The sequence below is a fragment of the Miniopterus natalensis genome, chromosome 11, assembly GCF_054644295.1.
Source record: "Miniopterus natalensis isolate mMinNat1 chromosome 11, mMinNat1.hap1, whole genome shotgun sequence".
NCBI lineage: Eukaryota > Metazoa > Chordata > Mammalia > Chiroptera > Miniopteridae > Miniopterus > Miniopterus natalensis.
In genome coordinates, this window is record NC_142091.1 from 67,012,087 (window position 1) to 67,024,727 (window position 12,641).

The 12,641-nt window shown below is 41.6% G+C and overlaps 1 protein-coding gene across 20 annotated transcripts in view; it reads right to left on the reverse strand.

Annotated features, from left to right (window-relative positions):
* Positions 1 to 12,641, reverse strand: part of PHF21A (PHD finger protein 21A) — a 181,640-nt gene that overhangs the window by 144,588 nt on the left and 24,411 nt on the right. For 8 of the 20 annotated variants that reach the window (XM_016204055.2, XM_016204054.2, XM_087821845.1 and 5 more), the window contains exon 1: positions 6,056 to 7,837. The exons of 2 other annotated variants lie outside the window; for them this stretch is intronic. The gene's annotated coding sequence lies outside the window, so the exon portion shown is untranslated. 10 more of the 20 variants (XM_016204061.2, XM_016204059.2, XM_087821836.1 and 7 more) reach the window with 6 other exon arrangements.

A 12,641-nucleotide genomic window follows, 5' to 3' on the forward strand; every position in this document is an offset into this window, starting at 1 on the left:
TATTAGGTCTTGAAAAGACAAGTTAATATAAAATAAATCAAACCATTCATAATGAGGCTGCATTATCAGACCAGATTTCATAAATTTTGACACATCTAAAAAATCTACTTAGTGTATAATATATAAACATAACAAATTTCAGTTCATATTTATAAGGGGAGGGAAAGGCCGGTATTATTACAGTGGTTTAGTTTGTTGTGTAAACAAGTACTCAAATAATTACTACTAAAAGCAGAGTTTTCTTAAATGAATACAGCAGCCCTCAGCAACAATATTCGAGGAGCTCTGCACAAAGCTGGAGGAGATACTGGCCAAACAGGTAAGTAAGGCATTTCCCTGATTCTGCATACACTCAAACTAAGACACATACATCGCAACTTATGCTTACTTTTTTCAATGTTCCCAGGTGCCCCTTTCTCTTATCAAAAAGCTAAAGGGAACTATCCATGCAGATAAAAATATCCTACAAACACAAGAGCCTAAAAGAAGCTAGAGCAGCCTAAAAGAGAAAAAGAATGTAAAGACATGATTTTTTTGAAACTAACATTTCAAGTACAACCCACGGACTTGAAACTACATTTTCTTTCTGAGGCTGCTCACTGGCCTCAATTACATCAATCCTGTAACACTGTGAATTGTGGTGATAGATTGGTTCAAGCCTCTAAACGCAACAGAATTTTTCCAAGGTTATACACACTGTGACGCAAAGAACATTTTTGCAGCATCTTATTTTCATTAATAAATTAGTTTGGATATTCTACCAGTGCAAACATTATGAACAAAGAAATTTTCATTATCTTGTAAACTTTCCAAAGTCAACCAAACCAAAGGCTGTGGTACAGTGGCAACGAATACTAAATAGGCAGAACTGAATCTGGTCAAAATGCTGCTACCACTGGTTGGTTGTCTACTTTGGGTATGTATCACTGAGGGCGAAATTAAGGTGCAAAGACATTTTATTTACAGCAAAAATTCTAAGGAATTGCCACATCACTACCATAACCCAAAAATCTCAAGGTCTTATTAGAACAGCCTGAGCTTCTGATAAAATAATAATATAAAAAGAGAAGAAAAAATGTAAAGCATGTTATTTAAAAAATAACAATAATCACTGCTACTGCTGCTAATTCTAAACATTTACTGGGCCTTTATTATGTGCCAGGCACTGTGCTAAGCAGTTTCACAGGTTTTAACATTTAATCCCTGCAACAACACACTGATACTAGTTAATAAAGTAAAAGTATTAGAACTCTCAGAACAGAAATTTAAATTTTACAAATGATAATGCAAGCAAATTATTAAAGAAACCTTACCTTTTTTCTACCTTTCAGACTACACCTTTCAGTATTAAATCTCATTAAAACCACGTTCATTTTCAGGATTTTGTCTTCCACTTAAAGAATACTGTGATTCAACATGCTGACAATTATTACAGAAGAATCAAAAAACTCTGAACTTAAACACTGGCACAGAAAACCCCCACAAATCCTTCCATCCAACTTTAAAGACCTAAAAACTCTCCCCAGGCAAAGAAAAGAGAACAGCATACATGTATCAGGCCCCAATCATAGGCTTCTAAGGTCCATACTAGCGATCAGTAATGCTGTCATTATAAAGAGACCTATATCATCCCAGATTTACAACTGCTAAGTCAAGGTTTGAATATATATACACACATATACATATATATATTATCTTACATACCAATCTTACAGTAGCTGATAAAAACAACCACCAACTAATCTAAGGTAGGCTAAAACATTAAGATGTTTCTGAAGACTCACTTTAGGATATCAGGAGCATAATCACCATGATATTAGCAATCAAACTTTACTTAGCAGAAAGTTCTTAGAGGCTTAGGAAGCTGTGTATAAAATGGAGTAGACAAGAGGGAAGGGTTCCCTGTGCTGTTTAAATCAACTACAGGTCCCAGCATGCAACACTCTAATCTGGAGTTAAGAAAAAAAAACAACGCAATGCATCCTGGGACTTGTAGTAAGTAAACCACTTCACTCTACCACAGTTAAGTTTCAACAAAGTGCGACCTATCTAGCATAATTTGACTAGGTCTTATCATCACGGTTAGTCAAATTCAGATCTAATTTATTTGTTCTCTGCTCTGGCACAGTTTCTTTAGCACATAATGAAAAAATCAATTTATATGTAGCTCAACATTTTCATATTAGAAAAACTTTATACAGGATGAGCACATAAAAGAAATGCTTAAAAAAAGAAATGCTTAAAAAGCAAAAAGTCTGATACAATTTTCAAATTACATTTTAAAACATAATTTTTGAAACAATTTTCTTAAAGTTTACTTAGATAAGTTTCAAAGCTCTCTATCCTATTCCCAAAATAAAAGTTTTGTTTTACCAGGTTTTCTCTTAACAGTCTTTCAAGTTATGTTTTATAAATAATTTTTCTTAAAGAAAATTCTCATAAGAAAACATTCCCACACTCTCCACTAGGAAATACATTCTTATAGTAATACCTACTCATAACACCATTATACACACCAAAGAACAGTAAGTTCCTCACTTGTCAAGTCCTTACTCAAAATTTACTCCCTCCACTTTCACACTTCATTACACACTTACCTATACATACATACACACACACACCCCTATTTCGGGAAAGAATACTTAGAAAAAAGTATTCCAGCTACAGACCCTTTTCTCTCATTCACTGACCTCTTCTAAAAACACAAAGATTTTCTTTAAAAGCTATCAATAACATGTCCAAACCCAGGCAGATAACTTGGAGCTACAATCTATGTTTATACCAACTCTACATTCACCCCCTATTTTCTGCAAGACTGAAGGAGGCTGGGAAAGAACTAAGTGCAATCTGCATCAGGAGGCCTAACACAGGTGGTGGGTTATTTTCAGGCAACAGCACCTTCACAAACATGCTGTGGAACACAGTCCAAGAAATTCCTAACAAGAAAAGATAAGCTGGCAAACAAATTTAACACAATCCAGCTAAAAATCACCTGCAACACATGCTACTACATTTCACCATAAAAGTGACAGGCTACAACAGGATCTGAAGCTTCATCAATACAACATACTGTCCATAAGGCCAGAGAGCAGTTGCCATGGTTACTATCACCCACTCTTATCAGGAAATTATTGTCATTAGTCTGAAGTTTTTGGTACTTATTTAAAATAAATAAACAGTTTAGGGTTCTGTTAATTGAGTGAAAAAAATCAACTACTGTTTGATTTGCAAGTATGCTGTCTTAGAAATGCACATGGTTAACAATACTTGGATCTGCAGCAGAAAAAAATCAATTCCTTTCTGCTGCTCCTTCTCCTCAAGTACTGACAGTTTGTATTCTCAATGCAGCCAAAACAATAAAACAAAACCCATCTTTTTGGCTTCTGTGTTTAAGTTATTTTTCTCCCCTAGGCCCATAACCAGACTCAAAATAAAGCCTAGATCATCAACCTATTAGGCCCCATCCCCTTCCTATCTCCACATTACTAGTTCACTTTTTTGTCTACTTAAAAAAGCAGAAAAACACTTCCGTAGATTCCAAAATATAGGAAAACATAGTTTCCTTCAATGAGACCTGCTCACTACTTTTTTTAAAAAAGGGGGAGGGAGGCTTGCAGTGTATTGGAGGGAGAGAGAAATGGAAGGGTATTCAAACTTACAAACAGTGCCTAGTGTAGAAAAGTTGCTTTAGAAAAGCCCAAAGGATGACTGAACCTCACATATTATTTCTAAAAGGGAGGAGTTCACCACCACCGTAGTTTAAGACTGAACTGATAGATGGGTAATATAAAAGTCATTCTTAAAAGTCTATTTCAACATACTTACAAAAGACAAGTGCCCAAAAATTTAATATACGAATAAGAATTAGATGAAAGCTTATAAAATTATATGGCCACATATACACACAAACACACAAGGAAGAAAGCAAATGCTATTTAAGAAATAATTATCTATAATAAATTTAATGCAGTTTTAATAAACTACCTCTTTTAAAAAAATCTCCGAGAAGCAAAAATACACACCTGGTAAAGTTAGTGATCCGAATACATTGCTATGATCCTTAAGAATACTTAGAGCCTACAAAAAAGTCCATGTACAAAAGTTCTTGAAAAGTTAACATAAATCATTAATATTTCCCAGCACAGATTAATATGAAGATTCAAACATGTTTCAAGAAATGAGCTCTGAATATAGATATAAAGAAATTCTGTCAAAGGTTAGAGACCTAAAACTTTAATCTCTTCCTTTTCTCCCTCTGAATAGTAATTAAATACAAAAGCCTTTGGCAATAAGATACTAAGGATACAAAATTTAAAAGCACATTAATATAACCTTAACTTCAGTATTTCCTCAAGAAAAGCTTTAGTATTCACTGTCTGTAGGATAGAAAAGTTACTATTACCCTGGGCGGTTTCATTTTTATCTAAACAGTTAAATGTTTTTTCTCACTCTTCACAGAAGCCAGTTTCTATATTTAATTACTAATTGGGGCTATTTCATAAAGAACAGTCACTTCTAAAATTTAAAATATGCTCATAAACACGGGGACTTCTAATTATCTATATTTTATTTTATTTCGGTCAAAATTGTGAACAGTCTATTAAGAAAGCCACAGCTTAGGCTCTGAGTGTTAAACTTTCGAGTTATTTTTACACAGAAATATTTCAGTGTACTCCTCTAGATTTGAGTAGTCATTTCCTCATGCATCCCTCTAACATGGAAAAAAATAAAAGGTAGACACATGTACCTTATACTAATGCATACAAGTGTACATCTTTTACACTTTGAAACAAGTTTAAAAGATTTAGTTAGTAAGAATTTTTCACAAAGTAAGCAGAATCAATCAAAACAATCAAAACCTTAACCGTGATGTCTGTTACTCTGTGTGTTAATAAGAGTCTACAGAAGAATCAAGCATTTAAATATTCACTAAAATCAACTACTACCAAATCAATGGAGAGATGAAGAAAAGCTTTGATAGGGGATACACATTTCACAAGATGTACAAAAGGAAAACTGATCTTTTTCTTGAATTTTGAGAAACTGCCTAGGCAGCATTTTTTAAACAAAGCTTCAAAACTGTAACAAAGAGCTTTTTGGTAACCACAGCAGTATTAAAAAAAAAAAAAAATCATAAGGTGTTCAGGGTACACTTTTAATGTACTTATTTCCCAAATGATATGAAGAAAGTTAACATTTAAAGACAGAAGCTTCTGTCCTTGTATTAATTAGTCACCAATCTAAACAACTTAACATCTGCATGGCTTCTGACAATTTACAAAGAACATTCGTATATATTATCTCATTTGATCTTACTGAGAAAAAAAGTACAGCATTATGCCTAGAAAACAGACAAAATTCAAAGCAGGTTTATCAAATTTTCTATACATTCCTAAGTTTTTAAACTTTGACATAAAACTTTAAAAGCCACCAAGTAGCATGATATTTCCAGTGATAAATCAATTCACCTAACACTAACAAGAGTTTCAAAAGACCATGTGTTATAAATGCTAATGAAACTACTTTTATCTTTATGGAGTTATTGTTACTAATGGACATATCATCAGCAATGATCTATACCCACAGATAGAACTTTACTTATAGTTCAAGAATCTCAGTCTTTGGAGGCCAATTCAAATACACCAACTATATGTATTTATAAAGCTGATTGCCTAAGAATTTATCCATTAGGATAACTGTCCACAGACTTGAGAAAAAAATAAACACAAAAAGTGTAAAGTTTTCTCTATACAATATCTCCCTTTCCAAAATCTCAAGTACTCTAAATCCTATTTGTATTAATATTATAGGGATGATTACAAAATGTCCGAAATCATACCAACTACTTTTGTTTACAGCCATTGCACATAATACAAGACTAACTCCTCTTCAGAATAAAATAATTCTAACAGCACTCTGTAACTAGGCACAGCATCCTTAAGGTATCCACAATCACAAGTCTACTTTGTGTATTGTAAGCAAGTAAAAAGCAGCTGAAGATTTCAGTTTTAAATAACAAGTGTAATTTATTAATGGAATTTTTAAATGAACTTACTCAAAATCTTTCTGGAACTTTAGGGTGTTAATCCTGTTGCTTAGTTGAAGCTAAGTAGAGCTGTAATAAGTAGCAAGACCCTCAAAATTCAGAGATTTGCTTTATCTTGCTGTAGCACCTCCTGCTGGATAGCATTTAGAGCTCTTCATGTAATCAGAAGAAGAATATTTCTGAGGCAGCGCCTTCCAGATGATTGAATGGGAAAAAGGATGGACCCTTCAAAGCTAAAAGAAATAGGGCCCCATCCATCACTTATACCAATTAAAAATAAAATCTGTCATAGGTAGGAGTCTTTTTAATCTATTACAATTCCAGTTCCATAAAGATCTGTCTGAGTCCAAAGTGCAAATACTTATAGAAAGCTTGTAAAATTATCTAAAAACTATTAAAAAGCCGTCAAAAAGCACTCAAGCAAAAGACTATTATGGCCAGGCAAGCAATGCCAGTCATATTGCAATAGTATTATGTTAACAAAAGCGAAAGTATGACATAAAGAAAAGCACCTGTAATATTTTTACTAGGTTAGCCAGAAGTTCATGTTTTGAGAATTTTCTGCACTATTACTATGCTCTTCACTTAAGGATTGTTGCACATCTACAGAAGTTTTAGGTACAGAATTTTTATAAACATGAGTAACTACACATAAAAATTTCCTCTTTGACATCAAAAGGTATGTCCTGATATTTTAAAATTCATTCTTCAGACACTTTAAATAGCCCCTACAGCTAGCTCACTTTAAGCCCATGAGGTAGATCCCATATACAAGTGGAGACAGAAAAAGAGAATAGGCAGGAACTTACCAAAATCAAAATGAATAATAGTATTTCCAGTAAAAATGGAGTAACAGTTTCCTACAAAACCGTGAAACCAAGTAAGTTGTGAAACTTAAAAAAGGGGGGAGGGGGGAGCTAGTCTTCAAAAACCAAAAGAAAAGCTGACCTATTTATTTCTACTGCCCAAACATGAGTGACCACCAAATGTAAACAAACAACAAACACTGAAAGTACACTTAGGTCTAAGCCCCAATTTCAGTCTCTTTACCAGGCCCTCAATGAAGCTACAGATACTGATGAGTCTCCTCTATAAAAGATATTCCAGCTCCCTGCCCTAAAGAACCCCTATAAAGTATGCCTATGAAAAGGCTTCCCTTCCTAGAGTGCACATCGCTTTAAAAAAAAAAAACAAAAAACTTTCATCAGCCCAAATTAATCTGATTATAATATTCAGCTATCAATTATTAATATATAAATGTTCTTCCTTCTCTAAAGTCCCCAGCTAAAGCATCCACATTCCTAACACCTACTATTAAAAATGAACAGCCAGCTCTTCGGCTATGGGGCAAATCTTTGAAATCCAAAACAGAGCCACAAAGTTCACTGTCAAGGCCAGTGCTGAGGCCCACACAGGCCCGGCCCTTAACTCACATTTGAAATTCTAGAGTGCCATACATGCAGAGACATCATTTAAAAACAACACAATGTGGACGTGCACAGTGAGATCCTCTACTTCAAGACCTAAACAAAGAATATTTCTACATATGACCGGAATATGATGACACCAGATTCATCAATGAAAACAAAACCTGCCTACCATTAGCAGCCGTATCCTCATCTCAACAACTCAACTACTTAGAAATCACTCTCGGCACATCTGCACCCCACAACCGGCCTACGGCCTTCTCCGGGGGTGCAAGCCACAGACAAAGTTGAAAGGAGACATTCTTCCCCCGGTGCCCAAATCTCGATATCAAGCCCTCCCCTACCAGTGCCACCTTGCTGCCGCTACCCACCATCGCGAACGTGGTCAGGGGGAAAAAAGAAATCCTAACAGCACCGCTCAGCAGAATAAAGAGACCAAAGAGAGGATGACGAGAAGTGTTGGGAACTGCGTGCACGACGGGGCTGGACCAAACGGAAAGAGTCCCACTCCGCGCGCCCCTCCCCCCGGCGGGGGCGCGGGCGGGGGAGGGGCGGCCGCGGCCCCTCTCCGAGCGGCCTGCCAACCTCGGCCCGCGCGGGGTCCCCGGGGCGCCCCGCGGCCGCGGGCGGCGGGGGCGAGTGCGGGAGGGCCGGCCCCGGGGTGAGGGGTGCAGGCAGACTCTCCGGAATAACAAGTTGCAGAAGAAGAAGAATAAGCGGAATTTCCCCAACGCTTCTCCGGCCACCCAAGACAAATGCACCAACACACACACACACACACACACACTCGGGCCCGGCAGCGTCAGCAGCCGCAGCTTTTTTTTTTTTTTTAACCAGATCCCTCAGTCACCAAACAAGATGGTTTTCCAAAAAAAAAAAAAAAAAAAAAATTAAATAAATAATCATAATAAAAACTTCCCCCCGACAGCATCCCGGGGAGGGGGGAGGGGGATGAAAGAGCCAAGGGGACCATCCCCGGGCGGAGGGACCGCCGAATGGGGCGGACAAGGCTCCGCGCCCCCCGCCCCCGCCGGCGGCCCCCTCCCCGGCCCCCAGCTGGGACAATGTGACACCCCCTCCCCGCCACCCCCGGCGCGCCGCCTCTGTCACCCGCTCGGGCCCTGCACTCAGCGCCCAGGCTCCCGAGGCTGCTCATAAACTTACTTCCAATTTATCCTGGGGAGGGGTGGAGGGCAGAGGGGAGGAAGGGGGGGAGACAAGGTTTTTCCATTGTCTTTTTTTAGGGGGGGAGGAATAGGAAGGGCACGCAGGGGGGCGCCCCGAAGGGGAAGTTATTGCTCAAATCTCAAGTTGACTGCGGGGTCCTGGCGAGAACACCCCCCTTTACCTCCTCCCTCCCACACACCCCTCCCCTCCCCCCACAACAAACTCCAGGCAAGCAGCCCCTGTTCCTCCCATAGACAAACACCAGAGACAAGACAGAGAGAGGGAGAGAGAGAAGGGGGGGAGAGGGGAGAGGGGAGAGGGGGGAGGGGGAGGGAGGGGAAATAGAGCTACTCAAGAAAAAAAAGAGAGGAGAGTGAGGAGAAGAGAGAATGGAAAAGCTGGGATACTGCACCCTCCTGCTGCTGGCTGGCTGTCCCCCCTGGCAGCTGGAGGCAGGAACTCTGAGCAGGAGAAGCAGGAGGAGGAGGAGGAGGGAACTCTTCTTCATGGGGAGGGAGGGAAGAAGCTGGAGCTGCTGCTGCTGCTTCTGCTGCTGCTCTGGGCCTCTCGCACTTTTTAGATATTAGTGTGTTAAGATGGTAGGTTGTTCCCTTCTCCCTCCTCCTCCTCCTCCTCCTCTCCTCTCCCTCTCTCTCACTCACTCACTCTCTCTCTCTGGGCTGTTTCTTTCCTCCTCTTCCCCAGGCAAAGGGGGGGTGGGGAGGAGGGGGTGGGGGGAGGAACTGGATCCTCCTCCTCCTCCAGGAGGGACACACACAGGCCCCGGGCCGGAATAGGAGGGGGGAAATCAGAGCAGCAGGAGAGAAACTGTGGGAGACAAACAAGCCCAACTCTTCATCCTCCTCCTCCTCGCAGCAGCAGCAGCGAGCACCACCAGCCCATTCACCACCCGGCCCCGGGCCGCAGCACCTCCGCCGCCTCAGCCCGGGGATCCCTCCGCCCAGGCCCAGACACACTCGCCCGCGCGGGAGCCCGCCGCGCGGCCCCGCCGGCCCGCCGCCGCCGTGCGCGCCCCCGCCGCTCCCGAGAGCCGGGCTAGAGGGACTGGGGCTGGGAAAGCGGGGACGAAGGCGGGGGGAGAGCAGGCACCGGGGTAGAGGGGCACCGCGGGCAGGGAGGGGGCAGCCGGGCGGAGTTGTACGGAGGCCGGCCCGGGCCCCCGCATCTCCTCCCGCGGCTCCCTGGACGCATGGGCCCCCCCGGGGGCGCCGGGGCGACGGCGGGGGGGGGCTGCGGGGGCCCACGGCGGCTCTCGGGCGGGCGGACTACTTGACGTGTCGGTGCGGCGAATTTATTTCACTTTGCCTAAGGAACGGGGTGTGCTGCGGCCCCCATTGCCTAGGGAAAAAACCCGGATGTAAAGTGAGTGAAACTAAACTAGAGTGAAGTAGGGCAGCAGCAGCCAAACTCCAGTGCAGCGGCGGCGGCGGCGGCGGCGGTGATGGGGCCGAGCACGGAGCGGCGGCGGCCAAACTCCGCGGCCGCCGCAATGATGGGCCGGTGCAGCGCTGCAGCTCGGCTCCGGTGTAGCTGCAGCCGAGGCGAGGCCGTAGCCCGCTGCGCCCCCCCGCCCCCAACTCCGCGGCCCGAGCCCAACTCCCCCTCCCGCCGGCAGGAGCTGCATCGGGGCTCCGGAGCGGCCCCAACTCCCTCCAGTGCAACAGCAGTTTTGAGGGTGGGCGAGTGGGGGAAACAGCGAGGGCAGGAGCGATGGGAAGCCACGGGGAAGCACTGCAATGAAGGAGCGTGGTCCAGGCAACAGGAGAAAGATGCAACCTCAAGTCGAATGCAACATGCAATCCCCGGCCGCCGCTCGCTCCCTCCCCTCTCCACCCCGCCCCCTTTCCAAATAACTACCCTTGAACCACTTTTATTAGCCGTACTTGGTCCCACAGTCGCTTCGGGGAGGGGCGGGGGACGGGGTCCTTCGCTCACCTTTATTTATTGCTGCTTTCTCCCCCCCTCTCCATGTTTTTTATTCCTAAGTTCTTTTGTTCTAAGGGGGATGATGGCATTTACTTTTCTGCTTTGTGTAGCAGGGCAATCACTGGGAATCGGCCACGTATAATCCGGCGGTTTGTCATATTTTATTAGTGAAAGTATTTTATGCCTATTCTACTACCTCCAAGGACTGTAACATGGAGAACTGCAGGGAGGAAAAAAAAAACAAGAGAATTCTTGTTTTGAGAGGTTTCTTGGAGGGGCGGGGGAGGGCCGTTTTTATTTTTTGGAGGGGGTTTATTTAGATTTTTTTTTTAATCGATAGTTTTCAACTTAAAGCTTAATGTTTTTGGGTAGATATACTACTGAATTCTAAAATAATCCCAAACCACAATAAAGAAAAAAGTCCAAAATACTAGATTTTTTTTTTAAAATCCCTGCAGGACAGCGATATTATCTGTCCTGTGCAGCACGCTGGACTTCACATAGTGTTGGCCTTCGAACGTTAAATAACAATAAACCTCAGCCTCTACTGAATACAAATGGGGGGTGGGGGTGGTTTTGTTTTTAAGGCTCAGCACTTTTGTAGCATCTGCCACTACGCATTTTCCAGGCATTGATTAGCCATGCAACTCCCATAGGCATGAAGTCCAGTTTTTGCAGATAAAGAGCAACAGTGGTAAGATGATTTGCCCAAAGTCAAACTGAGTCAGAACCCAAATAATCTCAGACTCTTTTTCATCTTTTCCATTAAATAGTATTTCCTCCAGGAAGTAAACAGTATTTAAAAATAGACGTTCTTTACCTTGTTATGTATCTCCACCAGAGGTGCTTTGAGATCCTTGGATATGAAGGTATTTTCCTACTTCTGTGACCTGTAAAATTAACTTTAGTTTCCCAAGAAAAAGCCATTTTTAAAAATTCTGATTTCTTCAGGCTAAAAACTAAAGTATAGGCTTTAGTTTACATGTGTAGGCCATTTCATACTTACAGTTTTATGCTGAAAAAAAAATTCACAGCAGAGAAAGTGTGTAAGAGTTTGAGAGCAAAAATGAAAATCCCTATAAATGATTCAAGAAGCCTGGATGAACTCATAATGTGAAACTAAACCCGTAACGCAGTCAGGATGAATAACGGAGGGACAGGTTGGGTAGTAAGACCCGGCTTTACCATCTAGAGATAACTCTAATGTATTTAGATGAGTGCGGGAGGTGGACTTTAAAGCTAGACTGACTAGACACTGCAGCCATAACCTAATGGTGTCATTTCAAATCAGCCCAGGTTGTCAACATTTTTTTCAGAGCAAGACTACTATAGTGTTCTTTCTAGAAAAAAGAGTTTAAAATTTTTTCAGGATTCCAGAGAAAAAAATTCAGAAGTCCAAATTGCGGCTGAATGTGTAAGTGGCATAGACAAGGGTCAGCAAACTATTTTCTGTAAGAGCCCAGATAGTCCATATCTTAGACTTTGCAGACCATCCAGTTTCTGTTGCAACTTCTCAGCTCTGCAGTTGTAGCACGAAAGCAGCCAGAGAAAATATGTAAACAAATGAGCCTGGTTGTATTCTAATAAAGCTTTTATTTATGGGCTTTGACATTTGAATTTTATGTACTTTTCATGTGTCACAAAATATTCTTTTAATTTTTCCAACCATTAAAAAAATATAGAAATATTCTTAGCTCCCAGGCCTCACAAAACCAGGGGGGCAGGGGAGGGGGACAGGATTGGGCCCTTGGGCTGTTTGCTGACCAGGCTTTAGACGACTAAAGTTGATTGAGACGCTGAACTTCTTGTACCAGAGGTTGCTTGGTTATTATGATATTTGTATAGCACTCAAAAATCAGTGTCATGCAAAATCACATTTTAGATATTTACACTTAATTAAAATATTTTAACTGAATAATTGTCTAATACTCCTATACCTATCAAACTCTATGGAAAAGAATACTGTAGCTTGTGATTCATTAATAGACCATATTTCTATTGACATACTTCCTCACTCTAAGAGGGTAAAGAAGAGTGGGACCAAGCAAACCTGG